We start from the raw sequence: 18,975 nt of genomic DNA on the forward strand, positions 1-18,975 counted from the left end.
GATCGCAGAGTTTCCACAGCCTAATGACAAGAAGGCTATACGCAGATTCCTTGGATTGTGCGCTTATTACTGACGATTCGTCAAGAACTTTTCGCGCATCGCTGAACCTTTGACTCAACTTACCAAGGCTGACGTGCCTTTTAAATGGGAAAGGCCACAAGAGGAAGCTTTCAACGAGCTGAAGCGCCGCTTACAGTCCCCTCCTGTGCTCGAGCACTTCGATGAAAACGCCGAAACCGAAGTTCATACCGATGCAAGCGGGGTGGGCTTAGGAGCGGTCCTCGTTCAGAAAAATGGCAGACAGGAGAAAGTTATCGCGTACGCTAGCCGTTCACTGTCGAGAGCCGAAGCCAACTATTCGACGACTGAGAAAGAATGTCTCGCCATTATTTGGGCCACGTCCAAATTTCGCCCCTACCTATACGGACGACCATTCAAGGTTGTGAGCGATCACCATGCTCTGTGCTGGCTGGCCATTATCCCTCCGGCCGCCTTGCTCGTTGGAGCCTGCGTCTTCAAGAATTCGACATCACTGTAGTCTACAAATCTGGCCGCAAGCATTCCTATGCAGACTGCTTGTCACGAGCTCCTGTCGACGCAGCACCGGAAGAAGAAGACTACGATGCTTTCCTAGGACCGGTAAGCGCCAGCAGTTTCGCGCAGCAGCAGCGCTCGGATCCTGAGTTGCAAAGCCTAGTTGATTATTTGAAAGGCAAGACCGCATCGCCTCCCCGGGGGTTCAAGCGCCAACTGTCGTCCTTCGTCCTTCACAATAATGTCCTCCTGAAGAACTTCGCGCCCAACAGGACAGTATATCTTCTTGTCGTGCCCAAGAATCTTAGGCAAGAAATTATGCAGGCATGTCATGATGAGCCGACTGCAGGGCATCTCGGGATTGCTCGCACGTTGCACCGCATCCAGGAGAAGTACTATTGGCCGCGGCTAGCTACCGACGTTTCCCATTACGTGAAAACGTGCCGTGAGTGTCAGCGACGCAAAACGCCTCCGACTAGACCAGCCGGACTCCTGAACCCCATACCACGTGCAACTAAGCCCTTTCAGCAAATAGGAATGGGCCTCCTCGGCCCCTTTCCAACCTCATCATCAGGTAACAAGTGGATCATCGTGGCCATCGACTACATGACCCGATACGCCGAAGCAAAAGCGTTGCCTAATGGTACCGCAACAGAAGTCGCAAAATTTTTTGTCGAGCAAATTCTCCTGCGACACGGCGCCCCCGAAGTGCTCATCACAGACAGAGGGACGGCATTTACAGCGGAGCTGACACAAGCCATTTTAAACTACAGCCAGACAAGCCATCGGAGGACAACTGCCTATCATCCACAAACCAACGGACTCACAGAGCATCGAGACGATGCTTCTTTGGAAGGGGGGTAATGCCACGTATCATTGCAGTGTTTGCTCGTTCACGCTCAAGGCAGCAGGAAAGGGTCGTTATCACTTTTGTTCGTGGCGCGAGAAGCGACCAGACTAATCTCGATTGTTCGCAGCCACGAAAGGCTGCATCTAGGTTTTTCCAGATTACCGTAGATGATCTTGACCTGTTATCTGGAAGTTTCCTTGCCGGCTTTAAATTGAGCGATGCCGCGAGCGGCGGACATTCGTAGTTAGACGATTGACGAGCACGCTTGTTGCTTACGCCGCCACCGAGTGAGTCAGTTCTTTTGCGGGCGCAAGTCAGCCCAAATAAAGAGCTTCGTTTGCAAGTATTTCTGGTGTCTTCCTGACCGCTGGACTGCCGTCACTACAACGTGACAATATATTAACGAGAAAAAATTTAGGCTAATTCGCGTTAATGCATGGAAGAGTGGTGCAACGAATATTTAGGCTGAATTTTTGCGAAGAAATTTGATTTTCAAATATTTTTGCCAAATATACTTCTGTTAATTGACTAGGGTGTATATCTAAAGAAAGTGTTTTGCCTTGAAGTCGGTTAGGCTTAAGTCATGAAATATTTGGTCTTCATTTTCAGCTGGGGACTGATGTTGTTCCCGTTGAGCAAATGCGGATTGTTGAGAAAATATGGGTGAGAATACTTTTTCTTAATGTTTTAATATTGTTAAAGAAGCGCAATTGCAGGCGTTCACCGAGCGGCAATGTACTTGAATGAGGCTCAGAGATCAATATTCGAAGATCATAAATAAGCCGAACATAATATCTTCCACTTGGAACGTCACTCAGAAATCAAGGCACCACTTGAGTCACGTAGCAATGCATATACGCGAACACCTGAGGCTGTTTAATGTGCACTTACATAACACAGTACACGGGCGCCTTTTCGCGTTACGCCTCCATAGAAACATGGCCGCCGCGGGCGGGTTCGAACCCAGGTACTCCGGCTCGGTAGACAAGCGCCTTAACCACTGAGCCACCACAGCAGATGAAACAGCTGAGGCCTGTTACGCTATCTTACGCTCACGAAGTCTTTCATAATTTAAAGAACATCGACCCAAAATTCGGAATTGATGTAGTCTCTCAGCTGCCCCGAAATTAAAGGGCATGCGGAAAAAATGAGCAATTCTAGCCTCAACAGACCAAATAACGGAAAACAAAACGCCCAGAAAAATTTGTTGGCTTGCATAAAATATTATTTCCAGGATTCATTTCAGTTGTGATGGCCTCTAAACAGTAGTCCACTGTCAGGAGTCCGCTCGTTATTGAAAGCAACTTCTTACAATGTGACAGGCAAAAGAGCTCGGCAGAACGAATGAGTGCACGAGCGGTCGGCGGAAACTGCCTAGCGATGGGAGAAGATGCTCGTGCTGGGTACGACAGTTTTTCTTTGGCACTAGAAGCGGTTTACGTATCGCAGTTTCAAGCTGAAAAACTCACTAAGGGGAAAAACAGGGGCAAAAAAGGGGCATCAAGGGTTGAAAATGACAATTCGGTTGAATGCGTGCGGAAGAACACTGCGGAAGAATATTTTTCAAAAGGGTATTCAAATGACAGTCAATTTCGAAGCTCTCCTAAGCACTTCTCTCGAAGTGGTAACAAACCGAGAACACTACCCCTTGTTGCTTCGGCCCTTGGGGCCATATGGGTCGCTCAGCATCAGCGCTTGAGAACCTAATTCGGAAAGTAATTATTATGTAAAGGTAAGTGCATTATGTAAAGGTAAGTGCTGCTGAAACAAGATACCAGTGCGATTTATATCCCGGAGGTTGCACTACGTTTAAAAAACAAACCTTACCGCCACCGTTCGATGCTTAGCTATATATGAGTTGAGCATTGTATAGTTCATAGTGCGTTGTTTCTAGTTCGCCTCTTCCTCGCTTTGTCGGCCACATCGGACGCTAGCATTATAGGCATGTATATGGACGAAGGGATAAGCGACAGCGCGCGATTGCGTGTGACGCTTAACCATAAACCTGACGAGCGGCCAGACACAATTTTAAGCCTTACCCCTATCCGCAGATCACAGATACTGCCTCCCCCTTCCCCTTCAGCACAACCCATCGTACCGCAAACTACTTCCTCACCACAGTTACACTAACCCTATCATCAGACAGCACCCGAAGAAAGAGTAAAAAAAGAAACACTCCTATGGCATCGCCGTCTATCGCACCAGCCATGTTGTCATTGAAGTTCGCATTATTGAAGGGAGCAAGCGGGCATTAAATTTTTGTACGGTTGAATTTTCAACTAATTTCTTTTTCTTAGTGTAGACATGTTTTGCCCAAAATGTTAATTTTATATTATATATGCATTCAGTTTTATTTTTGGTTTGCATGCGTAATATTTCCAGTGCTCTTGATTCTGCATGGAATCGCCACTTGCCTAGTCTAAAGCTATGCAGCCATCTTTGGTATTAATAAAGGAACTACCCAAACACTTATCATTTGACTCCTGTGAGGCTTGAAGGGCGCATAAATCAATGGGTAGCTTTCCCTGCTGCTCAAGCCTCAGTCTCATGAACTTGCCCAACGATAATAGACTCTGATATTTTGCTGTATCGACTGTACCACTTGGCAGTTTTCTTTCAAAGAGAAGAATAATTAATCAGTCGCCATTTTTTTATTTCTTTTCAGCTTTGCGCCTCGGCTGCGGCACCCTCCAGCAGAATTGCCAAGCACGGGCTGGCGTATCTTCTGAGGATCTCCGGCTAATGAAGGCTGTTTTTATCGGGTGCATGAACTCTCAATAGCTTTGTGCTTGCTAAGACTTCGCTAACAATACATTTCTTTTTACATTGGTATTCAGCCTCGTAATAAAGGAATGATCTATATAGAGTTCCTAAAAATTGTGTAAAACCGGCCGCCCCACAGAGAAATAACACAAGCATTAGGCCTGTAATGCCGCGGATCTTAGCGCTGTTCGTTGGTTCCCGGTCAAAGGCGTCGGCATGCGGGTTTATCATTTTGTTTGCCACAGGAGATGAGAACACGCTTCTCTCGATTCAGTATAGCCGCGCGAAACTACTTCCACATTGTTAGAAACTGTTGCTGCTTTGGCGCCGTTTCGCAACGGCACTTTGCCACCTTTATAGGTAACACGCCCGAGAGCGACTGTTATTCTGTTCGACAACAATCGAGCACGCATGTGGCTACGCCGTCATCAAGTCATTCATTTCTTTGTGAGCGCAGGTGTGGGTCTACGAAATAAAAAGTTGTTTGCAAGCCCTTTCCTTTGTCCTTCTGTTTGCCAAGACGCCGCAGATTAGGTCCCATCATGCCCTGTGGGGAGTGGCGATGCGCTTGACGAACCTGGGATTTTGTGACGCGCGTGAGTAGTTAGTGGGGCCAACACAATCGCGTGTTGGGCGATTCCTCTGCAGAAGCATCTCCAGTACCAAGATAGTTATCCCTTCCTAAATTCTGACTCCCCCTATGTTGTCTCGGATTGGCTTCTACCGGTGCATCACTACCAGTGGATACCCAGAAGAGGATGTCATCCGCGTAGAGTGAATCATGAAGGTTGGGGGGATTTGTGCAAGTTTATGCGCTGGTGTAGTGAGCGCGTGGTTGAAGAAGCGAGGGAATAGTGCTGAGCCTTGGTGTGTTCCTCGGCAGAAGATAGGGATAAGGTGAGATCTGATGTTGCTAGGTGCCAGTTCCGCTGTGCGATCGGAGAGAAACGCTCTTATGTAGTGGAAGGTTCGTTCACCCGGGTTGAGAAGTTAGAGGTTGCTGAGAATCGCCTGATGAGCGCAGTTGCCAATTGATTACGTGAGGCCGAGTGTAATATGGCCCTCGTCCAGGGTGTGCAGGCCGGGTTGAGGTTGTGTTCAGAAATTGGATGCATGGGTTTTGAGTGGACGAATTCCGATAAATTAATTCCGCAGAGACATAAGTGCGACCGAGCGTTTCAAGAATTTTCATCCCCTGTTCATATCATTTAGAGGTGACGTAGGGAGGGGATAATAGAATTCCTTGTTTTTTCCTTTGAAATGAAACTAAAGTCGTTAAAAATGCTTTAACAACGTTGAAATTCGGGCTTGTTGGTTCATACTCGCAGCAATAGCGCGAAAAGGACTAGGGACCAAGAACGAGTAGACACACACAGCGCTGTTCATATGCAATGTTCATATCTTGCCGCTAATCGTGTGTGTGCTAGCATTGCCCAAACCATATATCTTTAATTTTTTGAATACTACTGTTCAAGGTTCAATTATAAGAAACAAGCCGGAGAGCGCGATTTTGAAAGCATTCAAGCTATGACATGAGTCCAATGTAGGATAAGCTTATTAGAGTACTGGCAAAACGTTTCTTACATATGCTATCTGCTATATTATGTTCATTGGTTGTCAACCTTTGGCAACTGCAATGCTGTAACTGTCTCTGTAATACTGGGGATGTGTATTAGTAGAGTTCGGAATTTTCTCGCAAGAAAAATTCGTGGGACTGAAAATGAACTTTAATTATTTACACAATTGAAAGGTTTGAGGTTGGAACCAGTATTTCGCGAAAGGTAGAGCCGCGGTTGTTATTGAAACTTCGCTGTTCATGTTACCACCTCGATTTTTTTCTTGTTATAATTTATTAGAGGAAAGTGTACCCTCCCGCTGGACCGGGGCCTATACCGGACTTTAGGGGGAAGGAATTCGGCGATTCTCGATAAATACGTGGTATTTAGGGCAATGGTTTACTCCGTCGAAGGGGTTCCCAGCACAGTTTTAATGTTTAGCGCGCTGCTTTCCACAAGTAGCGTTTTCTTGCTGACTCTGACACCCTTTTACTTCACATTTGACGGACTGGACATTGGACTCACTGGCTACTCGAGCTGGCTTCCTGCAGGACACCACTGCGAAGCAATTCCATTGCTCAGTGGTCAGCTTGTTCTTTGCAACAATTGTAAATTTGGTTTATTTGCGCTTGGTGCATGCAGCCCCTTTTTCTCGTTGATCTGCTATTTGCGATGAAGGTGCTCATCGCAGCCTTATGGAACCAAATTCTTTAGCCTTGTTTTTTTCTTGAACCCAATTTTTGTGGCAGCTTTCATACCCGCACACCGAATTACGAACATAGAATTCGCAGGGGACAAAGAAAAAATGTAACGAACCAAGGCGGCAGGTTTCTGTTTTCAAGGTAACTCAAAACAACGCGCACAATTTTTCATATGAGCCCTGAAAACCGGGACAAAAAATTGTCGAGCAAAGGAAGAGTAATTGCTGTGCAGCGCTCTCGTGAAAGAATTCGCGAGAGTGAGAACAGCTGGAATGCTAATGTTCCCACCTAATACTGGTGTATCTGTCCCGGCATATTGCTTGCTCATAACCTAAAAATCTCGGCGGTTCTAAGGACTACCGAAGGTATGGTACACGCAAGCAGTTGGTTTGTATGGTTCTTGCTTTGTACGACCGTAAGTACGATACCATCCTGTCCATCTGACCCCATAGATGGTAAGTAGCCTTGAATGTTCAGCGTGTTAAAAAAGGGGTGTCTCTAGGAGGTGCAGGCGAGCAAATTTTACGCAAGCATCACTTTCAAGCTATCTTCCCGAATCTTGGCCAACGAGTGAATATTCAACGCCACGTAATGAAACCACGATACCTTTGAAGACACCGAATAATGTGGACACTTTTCCACCCTATATCGCATGTTTCTGGCAAGTAATACTTTTGTGCGCTTTCTTTCGCCGGTCTGTATTCCCTTCAATTTTATTAAGCACGAGGAATCAAATAATACAGCTGCCACGCGCTCGTTTAGTTACGTCAGCATGCTGTTACCTATAAAAATAAAAGCAATTATTTTTGCTTATTTTAAAACCATGCTTTTAATAGGGCGTGAGTCCACATTGACAACATAACCACGAAGAAGAGCCTCTACAGACGACGCAGTATTAATTATTTAACGCTCATTGTCACAAATTGCTGCTTGGCGTTTCCACCTTATGTGATTATTACAACGCTAAGCCTGCATACTACGCTTGGTGTCTAGATGTTTTACTACCAAGTGATTTCCCCATAAATAACTTAGAGCTCACTAAAGAAAACTCGGTAAAAAAAAGGAGGCGTGAATGTCCTACTTCCAGCCAGCATCACACAAATCCTATCCTTTCAATTTCGGAAAACTGTGAAATGTAAATTAGAAATACGCAAGTAGAATAAAAATTGTGTGCACTCTTTGGGCCTGCGAGTTTGGCTAAAACAACTCCTACTACCTGCACCAAGTCGATCCAACGTCCTGATCAGAAATTCTCGACGTAGCGATTCCTGATATTTCAGCGTTGCTAACAAATCCTTGATATTTGTTTGTTAATGTGTACTCTAGCTACCACAACGCGAATGCAAATATATATATATATATATATATATATATATATATATATATATATATATATATATATATATATATATATATATATAGCGAAGTATACGCTTCGTTAAAGGAAACATATTTATTCTAATCGACGTTTCGATCGGAAGACCGATCTTCTGAAGAAGATCGGTCTTCCGATCGAAACGTCGAGTTAAATAAATATGTTTCCTTTAACGAAGCGTATACTTCGCTATATATTCTTATAAGCAGTCTAGTACTTCACGCTTTCGCAACCTATATATATATATATATATATATACACCTTTATTCTGAATATCACGAGCATTAAGGGGCCAAAGAAGCGGTTGAACATACAGCATATAGCAGAAGTCAAACATTTTTTCAAGTAAAGAGAAAGACGTGTTTTTATATTGTTAGCAAACTGCAATATTTTTGTCCGTGTGCCAGTGGAGAAATGAGATCACATAGATTATTTTGGTGCTATCGCTATATTTCGTTTTCATTTTCTTTACCGCGGATCCCAAAAAGCATTCAGAGGTAAGTAGTAGTACAAAATACCGACACATCAGAAGCGACAACCAAAGAAAATGCCTAAGCAAATGTGATGTTACTCTAGCTATACAAACAAATCCGAAGGCAGAAATTTCTGGAATCAAAAAGAAATCCACAGTTATATATGATGCCAAAACAAAAGAGGGTATTACAAAAGACGTGAGTGGCGAATTGCAAAAACGAACAGGGTGCGCAATTCACCGGACGACTTATGGAAGGCGGTGCCAGTGCAAAAATCAAAGAAAGCGCCAAACTGAACATTACCAAATAAATATTGTGGCATGCTAATACATGTCACTCCAGAAAAATGATTTAGCGTCTAGTGAAAAAATTTGGCTGTGACGTAGCTAAGGTTAAGCCTGGATATCTCGAAGCGAAAAGCTCTCGCTGCTTTTCAGCCATCTCCGAAGCTACCACTTTTGGATCGGTGTTTCTGCGCCGTCCGACTGTTGCTTCTCCTTCGATGGCGAGTGTCTGCGCCTGTTCTATGGGCAAGCTCGCCTTAAACACACCTCCTTCAAATGCGCACTGCGCAAGGCTGCGGCGAAAGGTCAAACGGTGGCTAGGAGGAGAAGCGGCGGCGCACATGCGCAGTAGCGCGCGGCGGTGGCGAAAGGTCAGGCGACGGAGTCAGCGGCGGCGGCGGCGGCCACCTGCGCCGTGCGTGGCGTCGCTCGGTTTCGCGCACGCGCAGAAGTGGCTAATCTGGCCTCCGGCTCACGCGAAGCGCGATGTTGACTAGCCTAGTGAAGCTTTTCGCTTCAAAAGGGCATGATCGGCACGGAATAAATGAGACAGTTTCTGATATCGTAGTCCAGTGACGCGAGTCGCTAAACAATTCAGGAAATTGATTGTGCAGGTATGTAGCCTTTCTGCGCTTAGTTTTTACCCTAGTATATTCACTCTATCGATAAATGACAACTTTCATTGCGCGAAGCGACACTTAGGATCAAGCTTGATTTGAGTGAAGAGCGAACATTAAGCGTACGCTGTATGTGTAAGAGCTTGCGCGTGAATATGGCTCTGAAACCGGCGCTGAAGAATGCTTTCTTCATCGTGCCCCCATATCCTTTATGTCATGTCATCGTGTTTGCTAATAACGACCTGTCTTCGTATATCTTAGATGCCCGTATCCAGGAATTACCTGGAGGTTCCGAAGTATAGTATGTTTTATAAACGGTACTAGGAAAAAAAATGTGAGAAATATACTCCTTGTGACAAGCAGCAAAGGATAGTTCAAATGCGGCTCTTGAAAATATTTTCGGATAATTCAGAGGAATGTTACAAAGCTTGAGTAAGTTTTGTTCAAAATGCAGGTACGCTTGAAGATGGAGGTACAAACTTTCGTTCGTTTAAAGGCAACTTTTTCTCACTGCGACGTTCATTACCTTGCGGTTAATTTTATTCGAGCAAGAAAGTTTATGAGTTTTCTGCCTAACGTCAAGATTTCAGTGCACAGTGGAGAAAACTTGAGGCGAATTATTCGAGCCCTTCCGGCAATATATTATATTAGAAGTTGGTTTGACGTCGCGCAGTTCCACTTGCGCATAAGAAACGCCTTAGGAGAAGGTTCCAGATTAATTTCTGTCAACCCTTTTTGCTTACAGTGCCCTGATGTCAAAGAGCGCAAGCGCGTGTTTTGCATTTTGTCTTAGCCAAATGCAGCCTTTGTGGCCGGGATTACCAGCCTAACGCGCTATACCTAGTGACCGCTGCGGGTTGGATTCTGGATTTCAGCCGAGAATGTGTCCAGTGCAAAGAAAGCTTGACCTTGTCTCTTGCAGCAGGCTTGGTTGCAACGTCTGTTGGCCGCCTCGCAAATTACGTCGCAAAAAACTGTCTGCCCATACTTTTGACAAAGAAACCGGCACCTCCTAGTGCTGCCATGGTGAAGGTAAGGCCTTTCGCTTCAGAGGGCATGTGAAATAAGGATGAGTCACGTTTCTGTTAGAAGCATTGATGCAGTTTTACTGCAGTCAGAATATTCCATTATATTGAAGACAGGCTAGTGAAATTTTGTTTGGTTTATTGAGGTTTAACGTCCCGAAGCAACTCAGGCTATGAGGGACGCTATAGTGAAGGGCTCCGGATATTTCGACCACCTGGGGTTCTTTAACGTGCACTGACATCGCACAGAACACGTTCCTCTAGAATTTCGCCTCCATCGAAATTCCACCGCCGCGGCCGGGATCGAACCCGCGTCTTTCGGCTCAGCAGCCGAGCGCCGTACGCACTTAGCGCCACTGCGGCGGGTTTGTCAAACTTGAAACGGCGTTAACACAGCAGATTGTGATATGTGATGCTTAAAATTTCAAAACACTACAGGGCTATCAGTGATGCAACTAGTGGAGGCGTCTGGATTACATTCGAGCAGTTAAGATTCTTTACGCGGCAATCACACGGCAAAGAACCTGGCCTGGTAATTGCGGCTGGATTAAAAGCCTCATCGCAGAAGAAAAACCGGGTGACACCAGACGTCGTGTGTCATAAGTTCGCTGATTCATCGAGGTGGTGTGCAAAGTCGTGAGACTAAATGACAACGCTGATTTGACAGGTGGGCTGGTCAAGTGATATGGCTGAGCGCGGTCGCAGGCAGGGCGGCATTTTTGATGCAGGCTTCGTTGAAGTTTGCGTGTCCAAGCAGATTCGGATATCAGGTATTAATTCGAGCTGCAAGTAATGACTTGTGTCTGTACCGTCGTGGAAAATAAGCGCAAACGGAGAAGTCGACCATCGATGTAGTTTAAGATGGATTATGGGCGGCGGCGGAGGCTCAGCCTATGCGCGGAGGAGCAGTGGCGGAGGAGAAGCAGGCAAAGCGGAAGTTTACGCTATCGTAATCTCCACGCATAATGTAATTAGTGACGCCTGATTTTTTGAACTCAAACGCCATCAAAATATGCGGCTGCGGTCTGGATTCGATATATCATCCTCAAGATCCGTATCCGAAGCAATAGCCATTGAAATACAACGGTGGTGCTAGAGTAGAATTTATTGTGTTTGTTACAAAGGCGGGAGTTGAAATTAGTTTAGCGCGACTGAGTGAAGTAGTTCTAAAAGTTTTGCTTACGAACAGGATTGCATGTATTTTAAAATAACAGCCACCAGGTCTGGTCGTAAACCTTCATCCCTTTTGCAATTGTCGTTTTATCTGCATTAAGATTCCAATTTAGAAAATCACCGATGAAATGAAGAAGTAGTCACTGACCATATTCGAAAAAGAATCACAATCGAAAGCCAGAAGCGCACTTTGTTCGCAATGAATAGAAAAGTGCATTTGGCGCATATATATGCGAAGATTTTTACGTCATGACCTGGCGTAGACGCTTGGCATGGGGCCGGCGGCATTGTTCAGAGTTTCTGCGTGGCCTGGGTGAATGAGGATTGGAGCAACAGGTGATCATCAGATTCCTTCAAATAGAAGAGCTCCGTGCTATCGGCAATAACTCAAAAGTAGCAGGCTGGATAAACCTCTTACCTTGCGGGCTACATGTAAAAATAAGTGAGCAACGCTTATACAAATGTATGAAACTTCGACTCTCGGCTCCCAATCGGATATTCTCATGAACCAACCTTTTCCCGATAAATATTAAGTCGGGAATCGAATGAATAAAACTCTTGCATTGCATAATCAATGCCTCATTCACGCTCTCATCGATTCACTGCAGTTCTGCTCCAGAAAGATCTACCAACAGCCACCACGAACATAACTTGACGCCTTTCTAAACACATACTAACACGTTCAAACTCAGCTTCTTTCCAAGCACCATTGAATCTTGGAATCCATTACCAAGAAGCGTTCGCCTCTTTGATTTTCACTGTTTTGTAACAGCCATTGAAGACCCATAACCGTTTGTATGCATGCCTGCCAACCACCGGTAGTCATGCACTCCGCTCTTCCTCTTCCTACCTTTTTTTGTTGCTGCCTGCGCATCATTACTCGTGCTTACTTCGCAGTCGTTGGTATTTCGTTTGTTTATTCAGCTGATTGCTGCGTTGAACACCTCACTGTATGTTTTCTTTTATGTATAGTCTTACCCACGTCTGCCATAGCACTCTATTGCGTTGCGGTGTGTATAAATACATAAAAATATATTCTGAAGAAAAAGCTGGAAAAGAAGGAGCTGGCTATTCCAGCGGCTATTAAATCATCTCTTGTTCTTGGTTGATCTTGCCTCATTCTGGCGGCCACGTAACGTTTGGAGGAGGTGCGGGCTTGCACCCAACTCTCATCCCCTTGGTCATCGTTCATCAGAGCCTGTCTCTGCGTACTCCCGTCGGCTTCAGGTTTCTAGTACGTGCCGTCCGGTAATATCCCAGCCTGCCCGACCCGAATCGACGTCGCCTTTGCTTCCCCGCCCGGTCTCCCTCCGCGGCCACCCGACACGATGAAGTGGAACCGACGCCACGACCAATCTACCAACCACACCGATCCGAGATGCTGTTCATACGTGAACACACCGTCCCTCTGCCTACGCCGTTCGGCGCGTCCAGGGGCCTAGGCCGGAGAGTTCTATTGACCAGCGCTTCGGAAGCTATGTGGACCAGGACTCATTCGCTCCTTTCTTTCACCGTGGCGGCCAGCACTGCAGCACTGTGCCATTTCTACTGTACCGTCCTCTCAAGCCTATCACCCTTTCGCGCGCATCTTTGTAAGTGTCTCTCAGTCATGATCGGACTGATTGCTCGATGGCTCCGGGTAGTGTGACCAAGAAGAAGGAGCGGGCAGTGGGGGGGGGGGGGGGGGGACGGAGCGCTTACGCTTGCCCATTGGCCATTAAATCACCTCTTGCTCATCGTTCATCGCGCCTCATTCTGCGGCTCACCGCCACATAGCGTTGTTTCTAGCCGCCACGTAACAATATTTAAGCTTACGAGGAGCAAGAATAAAGCTATTTACAGACAACTGCGCGCAGCATAGTGCTGCGCTACAGGAGAAGTTGGAGGGGGGATCGATCAGTTTTCTCACATAGCATGTCCCCAGAAATACCGTCGAGACCTGATTTCCTATATAAAGAACTTTGCCGTGCGGTGTGAATTGTAGGGAGTGTGCATACATAATAAAAAATTTGCGTCACACTTACACGAACAATATATTCCTGTTCCTTTTCGTAAAGTTTATCCCGTCCCAATGCAATGCAAGTAGAAATGGTAAAATATTTAGGCGTCGCATTTACGCATAAATTAAGTTGTATAAATCACACAACTAAAACTTTCGAAGAAGCGTTCCAACAGCTTAGATTTGTCCACAGAAAACTATCACTAGCTCTCTCTCATATATAGTTAACAGCTTATAACGCCCTCATAAGACCCATCTCCATTCACAGGGGTTGTCAATCGTTACTAGATTAAGATGAGTTTCCAGAAACTTGGGAACGTCATCTAACCTGGCCGGCTCTAGGAAACAATAACCCGTAAAGGGAAGGTAGGCTATACAGTCTTTCCACTAAAAAATGTATGTAAGCTCAGCTTACCGTAGCCGTTATTGTTCCGAGCAAGCGTGTCCAGGTTTAAACCTTCGCCCACCCTTAAGGCTTGCTGTTTCGCTTTTCCCAATGATGCCTCATCGAGCCTGTCAAAATCCTTCCGCTATTCGCAGTGTGTACGCTTCGCGTGACGCTATAACAATGCCATTGTAATTGTCGGCCGGCAACATGTTCAGACATCTGTATTTTAGGCAGGTTACAACTTTCTTAAGCGAAAGGTGCTTTGCGTGCCCACGGTGATGCTATAGAAGGTCAACACCTTTTGAGACGCACCTTTCAGCCTCAGTTATAGCGGCCAGCCTTGAGATTTGTCTCACCATCGCGACCTGTTCTACTGCATTCTCCGACCCCACGGCGAACATTGGACCGTGGCAGAGGAGACGCAGAACTACCGCCGGCACGCGCACAACACCAGCAGTATTCACTACAATTACAGAAGCAGTCGCCTCTGTTGGGAGACCTTGTCACTGATGTCGTGAATATCTGTTGCTATAGGCGTTCGGTGGTTCTGTCGATAACGCAGGATATTTCACACCAGCGCCACGCCGCCACAGTCGAGCTCTGAAAACAGTTGGAAAGTAGACGAGCGTGACCCTTTTACAGCTGTGCTTGCTGCTGCAACTCGGATCGTAGGAACTTGCTGGCGCTAGTCCCTTGAAAAACCGACAGAATGAAGCCGTCAAATAGCTTGAGATGAACGGACGATAGCAGCTTCTAACGAGTGCAAAAAGAACACGTTCTAGACTGCACAACGCCACTGCAATGTTACGTACCAGCCGCCATACATTCCAATTTTTGGTGCAGTCGAAAATTTTGATTCAGCCTAGTTGATCATATCCCCATTACCAGTTTATGAAAAATGCCGTCGATTTTTGGGAATCAAAATTTCGCCCCGATCGAAACTCGACAGCCGCGGCCGGGATCCAGCGAAATTCTACGGGTCCGTGTACTGAGCCATGCGAGTGCACGTTAAAGAACTCCCGTGGTCGAAATTTGTCCTCCACTACGGCATCGATCATAGCCTGTGTCGCTTTGGAACGTTAAACCTCACAAACCAAACCAAACCATTTTGGTGACAAAATTTTGTGCAGTGTCAAAATTTCTTTTAAAAATGGGTTTCTTCGGTTGTGTTACCAATTTCTAAGCTTTTATTTTTGCTCATCTTATTGAGAGTGGTTTTTCAGGAGCGCTAAGCTAATAAAATAGACATCAAAATGATTGTAATGCATCCAAGGATTTTGTATTTATATCTGCACGTACAGCTAGCACATGCAATGTGGTGTAAAATATTAGCGTTTGGGCTAATATATGTCCAGAAATATTTTCTGCTACTTCAACTGATCAGCTTGAGTGGCATTTTTCTTCCAGTATGGAAATAATGTGTGCCAAGCAATCGATATATGTGACCGGATGATTCACAGCACCAACTTCAAGGTGAGGTATCTGCGACGCAGTTTCGTATGTCAGCTAGACTGCGCGTTTATATGCTAATGCAATACGCAGGTAAACATCCGAATCCGTCCCAGCGTAAGTTCCATATACCTGAGTGTGTTTTTGCTCGCAAAATTTTTTGTACAACAGGTGCTGTAATGAGAGGTCCCTGAGCCTTAAGTGCGAGTGAAATAGTTTGTTCATCAAGAAGTTTCATGATATTTTGCTTAAGAACTAGTAGCCATTTTGTTGAATCTGTAGCACTTGATCATAGAAGAGACCAAACTCGAGGGCCGGGCTCCATGATGTGTCTAACGCACCTATATTTTGTACACGAGTGAAGAAAAAGTAGTTTAGAGAGTTCCTTTTTTCATTTATTAAATGTCCACTAATGGTGTAGTGCGTGAGGTGTTTCTCAAAGTCTACAAACTTCCTTGAAAAATGAAAGAGTTGGCGAGCTTTTAGGTGAAAATCTGATGCCAGATTTGCCGCCGTAAGGAAGAAAAGGAAACTTAATGACAAGTACATACGCACCACTGATGTTGACAGGCTGACGTTGCTGGAATCATTGATCTCGTCGCTTTGCCATTTATCACCCATGGCGCTGTGCGCAGTGTTTACGCAGCGGTTGTATTCCTTAGCTGCGCTGTTGTTCCTCCTGCTATATGTCTGCCCCTGTTCATGTAAGCTCTCCTCAAACGCTTTTTTTATCTTAATGTAGATCTTCTAGTTCCTACTTTTAAAAACATAAAGCACACTCATTTATGCACAGTCCCTAAGATATATTGGCAAAAACCTGGAAAAGCCAAACGTGTCCCCGGCTGAAGTCTCCATAATCAAGGCATATTAGAGAATAGCCTGTTTAGGCGTTTAATTACGAATGCAATTACTCAAGCTGTGCGTGGCTAAGTTTACTCTCAGTTATTAGTGATAGCATTACTAGAAATTAACTGAACCCTAGAAATCAGATCTAAATAGGATGCGATTATTTTACGGCCCATTAAAGCAGCAATTTTGTCTTTTAGGCAGATGAAAACATTAGATTATCAAAGTTTTGATATAATTCAAATAAGTGAGTTGTTACACCAGACCGTCCAGAAAAAGCCATTTAGGAGTTCTTCCCACATCCGTAACATAAGCATTCCTTAATTTTTGTTCTAACGTTCCCGTCAGTGCCTTCTTTTCAACTGATAGTTAGCTTTCTTCTCCTCACCGGTGGCTCCGTACCGCCCCTTCCGTACCGCCCCGTACCGCATTCCGTACCGCCCCTTAAGTCTTTAGATGGAGGCAGTCTTTCGAGGATGAGTCGCGATGGCAACGCCAGTTGGTACACTTCAGGGCAGTCGCGCGACAGATGTCACCGCTTTGCGGTTTGAAGCATCTCGGGTACATGCTGGAATTGGTGGAGGCGCCGCTCAGGTGTGCGATCCTCATACACATCCTGCTCTGTAGCGGCCTGGGTATCAAAGGTTGAACTGGGTGTCGAAAGCGGCAAACCTTCACGTGTGATGGTGTGCGGTCACCCTTGAAGGAAAGCTTGACGTATTTGGACCTTCCAAGGCGCTGAACTTGGATCATTGAAATGATGCTGTTCGCCTGCCTTAAATGTATGGTCAAATCGGCGTCGAAGATGGCGATATCGAGGTTGTAAATTACGCCAGCACTAGTGCCGCTGTCTTGGAGGATAAGAGGGCGTGCATTCAGATTACTGAGTTTGTTGATGGCGGTCAATCTTTCTAGTGCGCATCGGTCCTTGACATCATTCGTAGTGCCTTATTAATAGGGATTTACCCTTACATGCTCGATCTCTTCCGATATGAGCTTTCCAGATAAAAAGAGATGGCTTGACTGTTCAGGACGCCTTGATTATCGGTTGGTTGCTATAGAAAAAAAAAACAAGACGGTATTTATCGGGGCACTTCGCGTCCTGATGATTGTTGACGGGCTTGATGACGACGACTCGGATTGCTTCCGTAGTCTGCGCTTGGCCGTATTGCTAATGGTCAATAGGCACCCGGTGGCGGACGAGGAGCCAACACTTGACGCGGACTACACCACAGTATCGTGGCTGCTTGAATCACTGAAGTGGTCAAGGCGCTTTTTCTTGGCGGCCACTGACGACCGACCGGGACCCAAAAGAGGCCCCGAAGCTTCCGCTTCAACCTCCGTGATAAAAATATAGCGGCGCCTCCATGGTTACGGAAAAAAGAACAGAAAAACTGCAAAGTCGTGGCTGCAGAGTACTGTTAGAGAACAAGCTCTTGGTCTTCTCCGTGCACGTCCGCGAGATTGATAATAGGTATGCAACAGAACTCTCAGCACTGCACAAATGCAGTTGCAGCGGCAGTCTTGAGGGGCAGAAACGTGGCAGTCTTGGGCATCTACATCAAACGCGCTGCAGCGCTGACCGTTTCACCTTACTGCTGCAACGCGCACATGGCTGAGAATGTCACGTGACCCGTGAGCACCAGTATGGATTCATCTGATGAATGTCGCTGTGAAGGCTACGTGGTTTTCCAATGCCGCGAGAAAGGGCCCCAAGTTGTTGAGCCGCTGTGTCCAAAGTTAAACTTTTTAGAAATTATAAACACTGATAAGACTACTACTAGCAATGCAGAAAGTTGGGCGAGTTGGTAATACATGTTGAACTTAGCAAAGCGTAATAAAAAGACATGGCCAATAAGAAGAAGAAGCACGCAGGACAAACGCTTGACATCAACTAGTTCATTACTCCGGAAAAAACACATATATACAGATACATAGAGTGCGGCAACAAATTATTAACCAAACAATGAATCGGCTTTTTCACAAGTGTGTTTAGTGTGAACAGGTATCAAGGTAAGCAATTTCCTTGCGTGATAAGGTCAGGGGAGGAGTGCTGATACAATTTTCAGCTTTCTTTACAATGCGATAAGCCTCTAATTTCTCTGTCAAGCCTCTTTTTTCCTTTACCGCACGTGCGTGTGGCATTGAACTGCGGCTCATTTGTTTTACATTTTTTACATGACTTGCAGTGTTCTGCTAGGTGCCCATCCGTTGCTACAGCTTGCACAGCACGACGGTGTTCCCTCAGCCTATCGTTCAGGCACCTGCCTGTCTGGCCAATGTACGACTTCTTGCACGAGAGCGGATTCTCATAGACCGCCCCTGTGACGCTGGTTGTGAAACGGGTGGCATGCGCTTCGTTGTGCACCCAGGATGGTCATTCACCTCGTTGACAGCTCGACACATTTGTGAGAGCTTATTGGGAGCTGAAAACACGACGGATACCCCGCACATCTCGGCCACTTTTTTAAGTCGGTGCGACACGTTGTGACCATGCTATGACCATCTATGCTATGACCATGTGTTATGACCATCCTGGGTGCACAACGAAGCATGCCACCTGTTTCACAACCTGCGTCACAGGGGTGGTCTACGAGATTCCCCTCTCGTGCAAGAAGTCGTACATTGGCCAGACAGGCAGGTGCCTGAACGATAGGTTGAGGGAACACCGTCGTGCTGTGCAAGCTGTAGCAACGGATGGGCACCTAGCAGAACACTGCAAGTGTCACGGGTTCGGTGACTACGAGACATCATCACCGAGTCCGGACAATGAGGGGGTGGCCGTTTGATGCCCGGCGTAGCCGGTAAGCAAACGTAGTGACTGAGACCGAGGCGTGTTAAGAGGTAACAACAACAAAACAAAGTTTATAGCTTCGATTGAACAATGCGGCAGCTTTCACAGACACGTAATTTACATTCTACAAAACAATTGCGGAAAGCAC

The sequence above is a fragment of the Amblyomma mixtum genome, chromosome 4 (assembly GCF_055824585.1).
Source record: "Amblyomma mixtum isolate Tamu chromosome 4, ASM5582458v1, whole genome shotgun sequence".
NCBI lineage: Eukaryota > Metazoa > Arthropoda > Arachnida > Ixodida > Ixodidae > Amblyomma > Amblyomma mixtum.